This window comes from Rhinolophus sinicus, chromosome 3 (assembly GCF_057876585.1).
Source record: "Rhinolophus sinicus isolate RSI-liver-muscle chromosome 3, RSI-T2T, whole genome shotgun sequence".
NCBI classification, from domain to species: domain Eukaryota; kingdom Metazoa; phylum Chordata; class Mammalia; order Chiroptera; family Rhinolophidae; genus Rhinolophus; species Rhinolophus sinicus.
The window spans coordinates 143614888-143627729 of record NC_142503.1 but is presented as its reverse complement, the minus strand read 5'-3'; the positions used below and the strand labels follow the sequence as shown (position 1 = coordinate 143627729).

At 38.3% G+C, this 12842-nt stretch overlaps 1 protein-coding gene and 1 pseudogene across 2 annotated transcripts in view; one reads left to right on the top strand and one right to left on the bottom strand.

Moving 5' to 3' along the window:
• FBN1 (fibrillin 1) overlaps window positions 1-12842 on the top strand; it is a 233149-nt gene that overhangs the window by 51487 nt on the left and 168820 nt on the right. The window lies entirely within an intron of this gene.
• On the bottom strand, window positions 11392-12042 carry LOC109446841 (large ribosomal subunit protein uL1 pseudogene; annotated as a pseudogene).

Sequence of the window (12842 nt, the reverse complement as noted above, 5' to 3'; positions counted from 1 at the left end):
AGATCTTTTTATTCTAAGATGGGAAGTAAAGATTCAATAGCAGATGTTGAATATATGTTGAATATATGCAGAAGAGAGGGTGTGTTTAGACCCAAACCAGCTGGCAATCAACAAACAAACAAACAAACATCTTCTTGTCCTGATGTAATGCACGTGGAAGGGAACATTTAAAATGTCAATTACAAGCACTTTACAGGATAAGCAGCTTTGTCCCTGGGAGATCACGGAACTTTTTTACACCTGTAACTATGTCAGAGAGCCAATAAAAGTGTGAAATACCCATTGGAGGTGATACTGGCTAGATTTGGTTCACGTTAAGCCAATAAGTGAATCTTAATCCAGGAGCATAGTGGTTTGGTTTGTGATGGAGACAAACAATGGACTCATGCTTGAATTGTGAATCACAACATTCGTTCAAGAAATGCAATCTGATTATAAAGCAAATTCCTCTTACTTGTAGCTTTTAGCCAGTAAAATAAATTAAAAAAAAGATTTTTGGCTAGTCAACCTCATTGGGTAGGTAACAATGACACTATCTCCTATCTCTCTACACTCAAAAGAAGAAAAGTAAAGGTCCATGCCTTGTTTGGTTTGCAATGTTTACTTTTGAAAATCGAACATGAATACCTTTAGTTACATTCTCCAGTTTGCCACAGTCTCCATGACTCCTTATGAATACATCTTGCCTACTTCATTCATTTAGCTTGCTTCTTAGTCCTTGAGTTTGCCCCTTCCTGCTACATTCTCTATCAAAGATCGAATCTCTTTGTGTTTTCTTTTACACCCTCAGTTTCTTTCATTGTTCTTTCTCTTAGAATAATTTTCTGTAAATTTACATTTATGGTTATCTTGATTGCTGCCCCCACCCCCACCCCTGTCATTTTTGCCTTTTTTCTGCTTGGGCCTTGAATAACCAGTGAAACTTGTAGTGCCTAAGCTCAATGGTACAGTGTGTTAGCATTTGTTGTTAGTATTGAAATGAGGTCAGTGCCTGTTTTGGCAATGACAACACAAGCTAGTTGTGTATTACCATAGTTACTGTCAACAAGTGTGGAATCACACTTTCTCTTGACTTCTTGCCTCAGGATGCAGACCATCAAAAATCTTAAATGCTGTTATATTAAACACAGTGAATCATGTGAGTGGATGAGACTTCTCAAGATAATGAAAAAAATGAGAAAAATGATGGAGATAGACCTGAACTTGAAGGTGGGGAGGGATGATAATGAATATGCTTGGGGAAGAAGAGAACAAAAGAAAGACACTGAGAAAACATGAAGAGAAGCAGGAGAACCAGGAGAGCACTGAGCTGAAGAATCTAACAGCAAGAAATAGCTTGGCAGTTGTTAGACTCTTCAAAGGGTCAAGAAAGAAGGAGAATTACAAAGGCCCTTTGATGTAATAGCAGGTGATATGTACCAGGTACTTATAGTGTGCCAGGCAGTGTGCTAAACTTTACTTTGGTGATTTGCAACAACCTTATGAGAAAAGCCCTATAATGAGTCCCATTTTATAGAGGCGCAAACAGAGGTCAAATAGCTTGCCCAAGTTTGTAAGTGGTGTCATCAAAATCTGAACGCAGCCAGTCTGACTCATAAAGCTGTACACATAATCACTGTGCTGTACTTGGATTTCACTGGGAAGGGGTCATTACTAACTATTGAGAATTTTATAAGAAATGATAAGAAGAAACCTAGAACTGTAAGTTTTAGAGTGGAAGTAATAGATTTTAAGGAATAACCCTTCCAGAAATTTGGCTAGGTAGGTGTTTTTTCTCCCTGGAAGAGTTGAGCTAAGTTGCTTTAAAATCATTTTAAGAGCCAAGGGAAAGGGATCTTGAGTATTGCTTGGGTATATCTAATGCAGGATTAAAATCTCTGTTTGATTGATTTTAATATCTACTCATGGGGAGAGGGTGATTCCTGTCTGTTTGCGCTACATATAAGTGGATTCTAAAGGACTGAACCAGCAGTCTAAAATGCAGACATACAAAATAAATATTGTTATTTAGTGCAGTTACCATGGAAGGTTATGTAGTTTTCCTACAATATTATAACTGTCCAAACCATATTGGGAACCACCTTTACGGAGTCAGCAGTACATTCAAATGAATGTGTGACCAGTTTTTTTTCCCTCTTTCTGGGAGGCATTTGAGTTTTTAGAAACAATCTAAAATAGTGTCAGTTCTAATGATTACAGTGGATAGTCAAACTTTAGTTGTCTTGGGTCAAAAATTGACTTAGAATAAAAAGCAGTGAAAAGAATTATCTTGCGTGCCTCTTAAAGCACATGGAATTGGATTAATGTTGTCATGTCAAACTTTATGTGAACCAGAGGGTGAAGTCTTTTGGAAGCATAAATGCTAATAACAGAAAGTTTTCTATCATTACCCCATCTGGAGATCCTGACCATGTGCCGTTTGAATGTAAGCATGGACATGGATTCTTCTAAATTCTGATTCATTTGTTCGGTGTTAAATTCCTACCCAAGTCTAAACTGTGAAGACAATACTTGGATTTTCGCCAAATCAAGAAAGTCTGTTGGCTGTTCTAATGGCTATTAGTAGACAAAGTATAGAGGAAAGCATTATTGAACTGATAGCTTTAAGAAAAAGAAACAATGGGGGCAAATAGGGAGTAGAGTAAAAATGAAAGGATGGTGGTAATTCTCATTCCATCAGAGAAGCAGAACAATGGAAGGAGAACTAAGTCTTTGTTCATCATACTTGCCTCCTCTACGGAATGCCAGGGTTAATGGAACTGGAAAAGCTGTTTTCTAATTTGATTTTTGCACAATAATGGAAGAGTAGAACAGAAGACAGCTACGAGGTTGGTTGCCATTCCACTGCATACTCAGATGTGCAGTTGGTATAGTTGGTGTTTAAGAAACACTGTTATCCTCATAACTTCTCTGATGATACAAAAATGCTGATTTAGCACAGAGATCTTTTTTAACAATTTCATTGAACAATTTTCAAAAAACAATCTGGAAAGCAATCGAGTAGCATTTATTTGGGGAATCCAGGAAAGCAATGTCTGTATTGTGTCTAATGAATGGAAAGGACTAACATGCTGTAATGATCCAAACACATAATAACCAGGTAGTGCAATTTGGATACACTTACCTTATAAAAAAAAGGGGAATGGAGTCATGACCTTCTCTGAAAGTTTTGTGTAGAATTCTTCATGGAACCAGGAGCTGATTTTCTCACTAATTTTTTCCTGGTGCTTTGCACTGGTGTGGATTCTCTCTCTCTCTCTCTCTCTCTCTCTCTCTCTCTCTCTCTCTCTCTCTCTCTCTCTCTCAGTAAGTTTTACAGAGCTGCATTTCTGACACTAATTTTACATAATTTTAACTTTTAGGTGGCTATTATTAAAGTTCCCAGAGTAAAATGCCACAGGCCAACTCCCATTCTCAAAGTGCTTTTGGAAGGCAGAGCTCTGTGAAATACACATTTTTTTTTCTTAAAGGTAACAAGCAATACACTGTTGTTACTGAAATATGTTCAAGCCCTCTGTGAGCCTCATTTTTGGTATTTAGTCTAAATGGAAAGTAAATACCGATGTGTAGATAGCAGAGGCCGAATGCCCTAAATGTTACCATGCATCTAAAGTGGTATTGCAACATTTGGCAGTTGGTGGGTCATTGAATAAACTTGATTTTCCTAGAATAGTTCCAGGAAATACATCTGTTGACACAGACATTCAGTTTTTGTGGTTGAGTAACTGCATGCACGTAGGGAACATATGCAGCCATGCCTCTTGAGGCTGCACGTGCCCGATAGGCGCGTGCAGGACGGGTGGGATGCAATCAAAAGCAGTTGTTTTGTCTCTCACTCACTGTCCTCAGCCCACTCGGTGGGCTGGTTTTCACTCTGTTGGTGGATTAAATTTTCTGGGCTCTTTCAGAATTTCTCCCGTGTGGTTTCTTTAATGTGAGCAAAGACGGCTAAGTTCTTACGGGTTGTTTACATTTCCTTTCGTCCATTGTTACCTCCAGTCATTTGAGGCCTCTTTGCTGCTCTAAGCAGCCCTCTGAGAAAGGATCTAAGCCCACTCCACATCAGCTTTCCTTTGCAGTTGCCCAAGACTAGTTGGCATGCTTTTTTTTTGCCACGATGAATTGCCGCGGTAAAAACCAACTTCGACAGTAGCAGCCTCTGTCATGAACCATGTTTGAGTATGTGACCCGCCAGTTTTCATGCATGAGACAGTCCCCAGGGTCCTCCAAACTGCAGCAGATACATATCATGTGGTCTGAGCAGTGTTCTTGAAGCCCCTTTTATGACTTGTCATCACAAAATGGTCCTGTACCAGTCTCAGCCCACTCCCAAGTAGATTCCTTTCCATGTCTTACTGCCGTGGCACTTTGATGCTGTTGATATGCATGAGAGTTTAAAAGCCCTGTGACCAGACTGTCATCACTTCTGCAAATTCTGATCACAGTGTCACATTTGATTTAGAGTGTGATATCTGTTGTCTTGGTGCTTCAACAAAAATGTCCATTTTAGCATCCTCTTATATTATCAAAGCGAATAATTTAAAACAGCTATTAAATTTGATATAAGATTGGATATTGTGGTTTCATCTTCAGTGATAGTTAGTTTTCACCTGTACTGTTTTTTTCTTTTTTTTTAGCTCTCATAAACTTTAAAAAAGATGAATAGTTTTTATAATAGTTTTTATTTAAAAATATACACAGTAGCCACATTTAATATTTGGACCACTTTTTAGTCTTGGATGATCAAAACACCAGAGGGACACTGACCAACAGAAATATAATGGGAGCCACATAGATAATTTAAACTTTTTAAGTAGCCACATGGAAAATTAAAAAGAAACAGATAAAATTAATTTCAGGAATATATTTTATTTAACCTAATATATCCAAAAGTTTTATTTCAATAGATACTCAGTACACAATGTGAGGTACAGCTAATGTATTACAGAATTGTACACTTGAAACCTGTGTAATTTTACTAACCATTGTCGCCCCAATACATTTTAATTAAAAAAATTATTCATGAGATATTTTGCATTCTTTTTGCTACACTAAATTTTTGAACTCCAGTGCATTTATTAGGTTGGTGCTTAAGTAATTGTGTTTTTTGCAATTTTTCAACCTTTTAAACCACAATTACTTTTGCACCAACCTAATATTACGCCACATCTTAATTTGGGCCAGCTGATAGCCACATGTGACTGGGGACTACCGTCTTGGCCAGCACAGCTCGAGAATTTTGCTTCTAGTAACATCAGCACTTCACCTATGGTCTCTATTAGGGCTCCAATTTTCTCTCTTTCTGTTGCTGCTTCTTCAGCTTTTAAGAAAGCAGTATCTTGGAGAATCAGAGCCTGTTCTGATATTTAAAAGTAAACCAATTTAAAAAAAAACAAAAACAGAACCAGGGGCCTCCAATTGGAGTCTTAATTTCTCAGGATGTGTAAGTGGAATTTTGTTCAAATATAAGTGATAAGCAAAATCTCTTGCAGCCATGTCAATTAGATATAACAACTATAGCAAATATTTCGCAGAGGCTTCCCCCTGAGCTAGGCATTATGATGGAATCAGAAAGAAGTATATGGTTCTTGTCATCAGGCCCTTAAAATTATTTTTGGAAAGATGGAAATGCATTTTTGAAATAATTATCCAAACCGGGCAAAGATGTAGCTAGGCAGAGGAGATGAGGGAAAGTACTACAGGTGAAGGGGAAAGAGTACAGAGGCTAGAACTGGCCAGCGGAAAAGGGAGAACACAGCCACCCTCAGGAAGTCCGTGCTATGCCAGCATTCTCAGTGTCAGAGACCTCCTATGGGAAAGAGGAGGAAGCATGAAGTCAGCTTGCTTCACTCCAAAGAAGGGAGGGTATATTTCAAATCTCTCTGTGGTACCCTTCAATTCTGCTGAACCATGGTTCTGCACAATATCTATATGAGACAGGGTTTAGGGATTTAAAAAATTCTCCTTTGTGTATATATATTAGTGGGTAGACTGGTCTATTTCTGAAACAGTTTTAGCTTAATCCGAGGGATAGCATTCTGGAGACCCTTACCAATTTTACATGCTCAATTTAGAGTCCCTGAGAATGCTTAGTATTTATGTTCCCTAGTAGTTGTGGCCTCTAGAGAGTCTGTGCTGTTTTTGGTTTATGAATGTATACTGAACAAATATATGGGGCTTTGTGGTCCAGATGATGTGCCAAAGTACTTTCTGCAGAACATTAGTCCTATGGGGATTCCATGAAAGGAAGTTTCCATGGTCAATAGCATTTTGGAAACTCTGTACATGTCCCTTTCTTGGAGAGGCACTGGGGGTATTAGCATATTAGCTCTTGGGAGTCCTGCAGGAAGGTGACTGTTTTTACTTAGTTTAATCCAGCACTTCCAAATCCATTAATTTTAACCTCCCCCTTCACACCTTTAACACTCTTATGCTAAAGACTCAGATTCTGATTATTTTAACAGTAATTTTGAAAGTCATTTGGCATCTCTATGATAACATCTTCATACTCTAGATAGATATTTTAAATCCATATATGAGCCTCATCTGAAGATGAATATTTGCCTAAATGTATACAGGATTTGGAGGAAGATCTTCACGTAGTAACTTACCTTTAGTGTTCCTAAGAGGATGTATTTGACCATAAATTAGTGCAGTATGAAACACATACTCCCTGAGGTTTTGTTCTCAAATATTCTGAGCTATCACTTAGGCAAGCTGGACTACCCCATTAAATAGTGATAAATTCCTGGTTCTCAATGGCTTAATGTGGTTGGCATGAATGCCACCTGATTGGGGGCACTAGTTACTAGAACTAGGAGTATCAGATATAGTTGGTGCTAGAGCTTCCTTATCTAGATTGGTTGATTTCCTCTCTTTCAAGGTCAGGTTTCAGGCTTATTTCTTCCTCAATCCCTTCCAGACCATAGGGAGCTTCACCACAAAATCCCATTAATTTCCACGCAACTCTGCTGACATCACCACCTCTGGCCCCCTGGACCGAATCCACATTTCTATTTGATGGTCAGTGCATGCATTAAACATTTGCTCTTTGTCATTTACTTTAAGGATTACATCAGCCATTTTAGTATTTTTATTTCTCTAATGAATTCTTGTATTTAATTACATTTTAAAATAATTGAGTGCCCCAGTTCTTGTCTTTGGGGATGATGGTTTTTAATGATGTTTACTAAGAGGTAAGGAATGAGCATATTCACCCTGTCAAAAAATATTTTTTCCATATACATTTTTTGATTCTTGTATTGAAATATTTATATCCACATAAAAATATCTAGAATCCTCTTTCATGGCTTTTAGGAAGCCTTATAAGGAAGTTGCAATATTTTAAGTTTTCTTAAAAATATTTTCTTCATCAAATGAGGCACAAATGACCTATTAATTTAAAAATATAAATATATGTATGTACACAAATATGAATATATTTGTAAATATATATGAATATACGTTTTCAGTATTTTCTCTACAAAGTAAATTTGGCCAGCAGACCCCATGATCTGGGAATTATGAACTTGGCTAGTCAAGTTCTAGTTTAGGGGCTAATAAAATACTGATTTATATATAGTCTTCCAGCCAGGCTTTGTGCTTCCCATAGACCAAAGAACAAAAACTGTCTGATACTTCTGTGTCATTGCATACAAAGCCCAGTGCTGTGAAGAGAGTAGGTATTTATGCAATCTTTGTTGATATGCTTTATTTAACTTGCAATCTTGAAGTTGTGGTCTTGAAGTTGATGAGATATGTGTTTAAATGTTAAACATATTTGTTTAATACAACATTTTCTAAAAAGGTACTTTGAACAACAGTACCCACGAATACATCTACATTTCATATGGAAATATGAGTATAGATACTGATAATTGAAATGTGTGGGAAGTGAATTCTGTGGAACACATGAAAGGATATGTTCTCCAACTTTCCTTTCATATTCCTTCAGCAGCAATCCCTTGTCTCTGAACTGTTTCAGAAGAGCTTTATAAGTCAACAGTAGATGGGGACATTTATTTCCTCAGGAAATAAAGATTTTTCTAACGGTGCAATTCACAAAATAGGCCCATTTCTCTCTTTGTCCCTGGAGAGCCTTTATCCTCTTGCTTGCCTTCTCGTAGGAGGCATTGTTGACCTTCACTGATGTAGGACACTCAACCAGGCCAAAAGAAAGCTTGCAGGTTTGGGGGCAAATTTTACCCAAATTGATTTTTTTTTTTTTTTTATAAATATGCATGAGCTCTTAGGGATCATTTCTTTCCTAAAGTCCCAATGAAAAACCTCATATTTTGTTAGCGATTCCAGTGATATGTTCTTTAAATTAAAACTGGTGAACTTTAAAAGACAAAGACAAAGCCATGGCCCTCCAGAAGTAAATTCTGATTCATTCGTTGTGTAATGACTTGTAAGCATCACTTGCAAAGTTGGGGATATTTTGGAACTTTCTGAACTGTACTAGGGGAAAAATAAAAAGCAGAGGCATATATGCATCTTAATGACATGAAACTTGCTTTGCAAAGCAGTGTGTAATAGAAGTTTGAATTGCCCTCTTTGAGGAAAACAACCCTAAAACACCATAGAAAATTCTCTGATTTTTTTTTTTTTAATAGCATAATTTGGAATGAGAGCTACTTCTTTTGAGATCTCGTTTAGGCTTCATTTCTTTCTTCACACTGCCAAGCTGAACAGCTATCATAAAACCAAACAAAAGGCAACACTTCTGAAAAGCCATTGTAGCCCTTTACTGAGTCAACCTGAAATGGGCACGGGGCTCCCCTGTTCTCATGACTCCTGGGTTGTTATTCTTTATTTTTTATGAATGGGAGGAAATGATAGGGTAATTATTTCCAAGACTAACTTTTATACCAAAGGAGTCCTCATCCCAACTCGTTAATATCACATGACCATAGTTTTAATGTTTTAATGAAAATGCCTAATTAGAAGGTATGGCCATTCCTAGAAAACTGGTTAAGAACTTAAGACTCTGAAGAAAATCCTGCCATTTGTTGGCTGTGGGGCTGTAGAAAGTTACCGTGTGTCTCTGAGCCTCATTTCCTAATCTGTGCAATGGGGATAATAAAGTCACCTATTTAGTGAGATTGTTGAGAAGACTGAATGAGATAATACACAAAGTACTTAGTATGGGGCCTGGCACATAGACAATACATGTTTAATAAATATTTGCTTTTAACATTCTCATTCTCATGAAAGGGAGAGTAATCTTGGTTGAAAGTGTTGTTTTATAAACAGTATCATGAAACTTTCAACTATCACCAAACTTAGAGGCCACATTGTGACTAAGTTTTCCATTTAGAGCTCTTGTTTTTTTACTGGAACGACATAGTTTTTTGGATCTGCTATTCAGATGAAGCCTCACATTCTTATTTGGATATCATATTAACCACATACTTTTCTTTAATCCATACCCGATTGGCGCAATTGTAACAAAGGCTAAAACTCCAATGGTACAAATAGAATAAAGGGGTGAGTGACGGTAGCCCTGAAAACCATTTGTTGTCACAACAACTAACCGAAGGTTTGTTTTTACTTATACTGCCCTATACAGAGATACAGAACTGTCAGAAAAGGGCAGCAGTGAAAGGTAAAAGTACTCAGCTATTTTAGAAACATGGCATTCTGAAATCATTGGGAGATAATAGACACTTATCCATCAGCAAAATTACGTGAATATTTGTATAGAGTACATATTCACTTCCTAGGTTGGTATGAGAACTTGAGTCCATAAATATGGCATAGCAGTATAGGGGTGTATGGGGAGATGCCTTACTTATAGAATCCACATACCAGTCTTTAAGCAACCTTTATAAGAAGGACTAAAGGTGCTAGTCCCAGAGGACTAAAGCTAGACTATCCAAAATGTTAGGGTATTTTAAACCCACCAATTTCAAACCGCACTCATTAGAGTTCAGTTTTATTAAATGTACCCATAAAAAGGTATGATAATAAGCTGAAAAGAAATTGCTCTAAGAAAAAGAAATGTGAGTTTATCCATCATGCACCCATTATTTCCCAGGCACTGTGCTAATGACTGGAGATGTATAATAGTACGTGAAAAAACACACTTACCCCTACCTTCTGGAGTTATATTCTAGTAGGGGAAGCAGAAATTAAATAAGAAAACATAGAGACACGTAATACCAATGTGGTGAAGGCCATAAAGGAAAATAGAGGGTATGAGGGCAGAGAATAATAACGCGTGTGGACCCATGGTCAAGGGATTTCTCTGAAGGATGAGATGTCAACGGCCATGTGAAGAGTGAGGGAAAGTTTCCTAGGTAGAAGGAAGAATATGTGTAAAGGTCCTAACATTGTCCAAGTATTTGAAGGAACGAAAGGAAGATGTTATGGACAGAGTTCAGACAGTGAGGGAGAGTGACGGGACATGAGACAAGAGCAGTGGTCGGGGACCAGCATGCAGGGGAGCACTGCATGCAGGAAATCACAACAAATGCAGTGGTGCCGGGACACCCATAGTGGGTACACTAAGAGCACTGTAGATTTTTTCACACCACATCAGAAGCCCGATGGCTCAGGTTGTCCATGAGAATCTGTTGTAGAGAGCCCCCAAATACTGACCCAGTTAAGGTGGGGCAGGTCTTCTTGTAGGTTTCCAATGCCCTTCAAAACCAGAGGGATCTTTTGTTACTTGTATTGCTTTTCCTCTAATCCATGTGGTAGTATAGAGACTCTGACCCCTAGGTTTTCTCCAGGAAAGTGACTACATTGGAACTTAGATGCCCTTAAAATACATAAAACAAGTACATCATAAAAATAGTTTATTCAGGCATTAAGCATTTTGAGATAATGCATGCTTTTGAGTGGACGCATGCAGACTTGTCCCCAGGGAATGCCTTTGGATGTCATAATAGCAATTCTGGTATCAATAAATCATTTACTATTTGGACAAGTCATGGCCACCACCTCAGTCACTGGATACATTTGTAATGGTTTATGTGAACAATAACAAAAGCCACCTAGCAACATAGTGTCTGGTCATGTCATTTTTTTATAATAGCATGTGGTTTTGTGGGCTTTGGAGCATATATTTTTACTGTGTCTAATATATCTTGAAAACTAAACAGCAAATATTATTGGAGGCCCACTGTGCACAACACATAAAATCATGCTGCATGACCTGCGGCTTTATAGAAGAATGACAAGTTAGTGGTTTTTTTTTTTGCTTGTTTTTTTAGTACTTTTGTGTATATAATGGAAGGGACTGTATCTGTCTCGCTCCCCATTTTATCTGCAGTGTTGAGCACCTAGTAGCTTAGTATTTGTTGACTAGATGAATGAATAAAGGGATAGTTTTTTGTTGTTGTTTGTTTGTTTTAATGGTAGCACTATGGTTTATTAAGCTCTGCCTTAGTACTGGCACTGGGGCTTTCCCATAGTGCTCTTGATATATAAATCCCAGACGTTCTGCCAGTTCTTTTTGAGCAATGATACCAGGAAATTGAGGGCTAACTGGATGTTGTACACGAGCTCATCATTTCCGTCTTCACGTGGCCAGCAGCCACTGCCAGACAGGGTATCTTCTTCATCTGGAACTTGATGGTGGATTTCACTTCATCGATTTTGGCCACCATGTTCTCATTGTGAGTCCTCAAGGAAGGGAACTCACAGGTCTTATTCAGGCCTGGGCCCAGGACGGTGGGATCTGCTTGATCAGAGACTCTGAAGCCAAAAAGACATCATACTTCTTGCCTAGCTTTTTGACCAGTTTCTGATTTTTGTTGAGTTTCTTCAGCGCCTCAATGTCCATGTGGGGGACATCCACAGCCTGGGCCTCGTCACAGTATTGCTGGTCCCCAAAACACATACGGAGAACTCGGGGCGGGGTGTGGCTTTAAGCCTGCCGGTGCCTGAGAAGCGTTTATCCTACTGAGGGTCATAGATCTTCAAGCTGATCTGCAGCTCCACTGTCCCTAAATCCCTGCTGCGCATGTGCTGGTTTCAGTGCAGAACTTCCTGCATTGCCTCCTAGCGGGTGTCACGGGACACTTTGCTGCTCATGTTGCCTCACGCCGCAAAAACTGGAAAAAAAAAAAAAAAGCGGAATAGATAGTTTTTAGGCACAGTCTATTTCTTGAATTTCTTGTAACTCTTGAAAGGAGTGACCTACCATCTCTACTTTGAATGGATAGCTTTCCCCTTGACCTTTTAAAACCATGAACAGTTTCAAATACAGCCAAATGAATTTTGTGAAGTGTTAATACCTCAGAGACGCCAAAGTTATGTGATCCCTTCCATCTATGCTGTACTTTATAGACATACACACTGTCTCAGTTGGTCCTTGGAATCTTGGGAGAATATCATATTTTATAGCTAAGGAAACTGAGCTTGAAAGGACCCTCTGTGTCTCTTCTAAGGCAGGTATCTAAGAATGAGATTGATGTTTTCTAACTGAGGCCAGACTGTGGTGCATCCATATTCTCTAACAGATATCTTCTTGGCTTTTAGACAGCGATCATCTCTAGCATTACTTTTAGCTATAGTTATCTTTTTTATTTTAGTTCTAATTTTGTTCTTTCTTCTCCACCTCACACACCCTTTTGAATCTCAGTTGGGCTGCTAACACTTGGCTATTTCTATTTTCTGTGTCATCAGTCTCTAGACCAAGTTTTAAAATTCAAAACTTTAGGTGACTGGGCAAATCTTTTTGATTGAATTTGTTTGGGGAGAGCTTGTCTTTAATTATAAGTGGATGTTGTGTGATGAAAACACTTTTGCCCAGGTTGTGATGAATATACTGATGGATGTGGGAGCTTAGCTGAAATTGAGCTGTGACTAGCATAGGAAGAGAATGTTGTCCT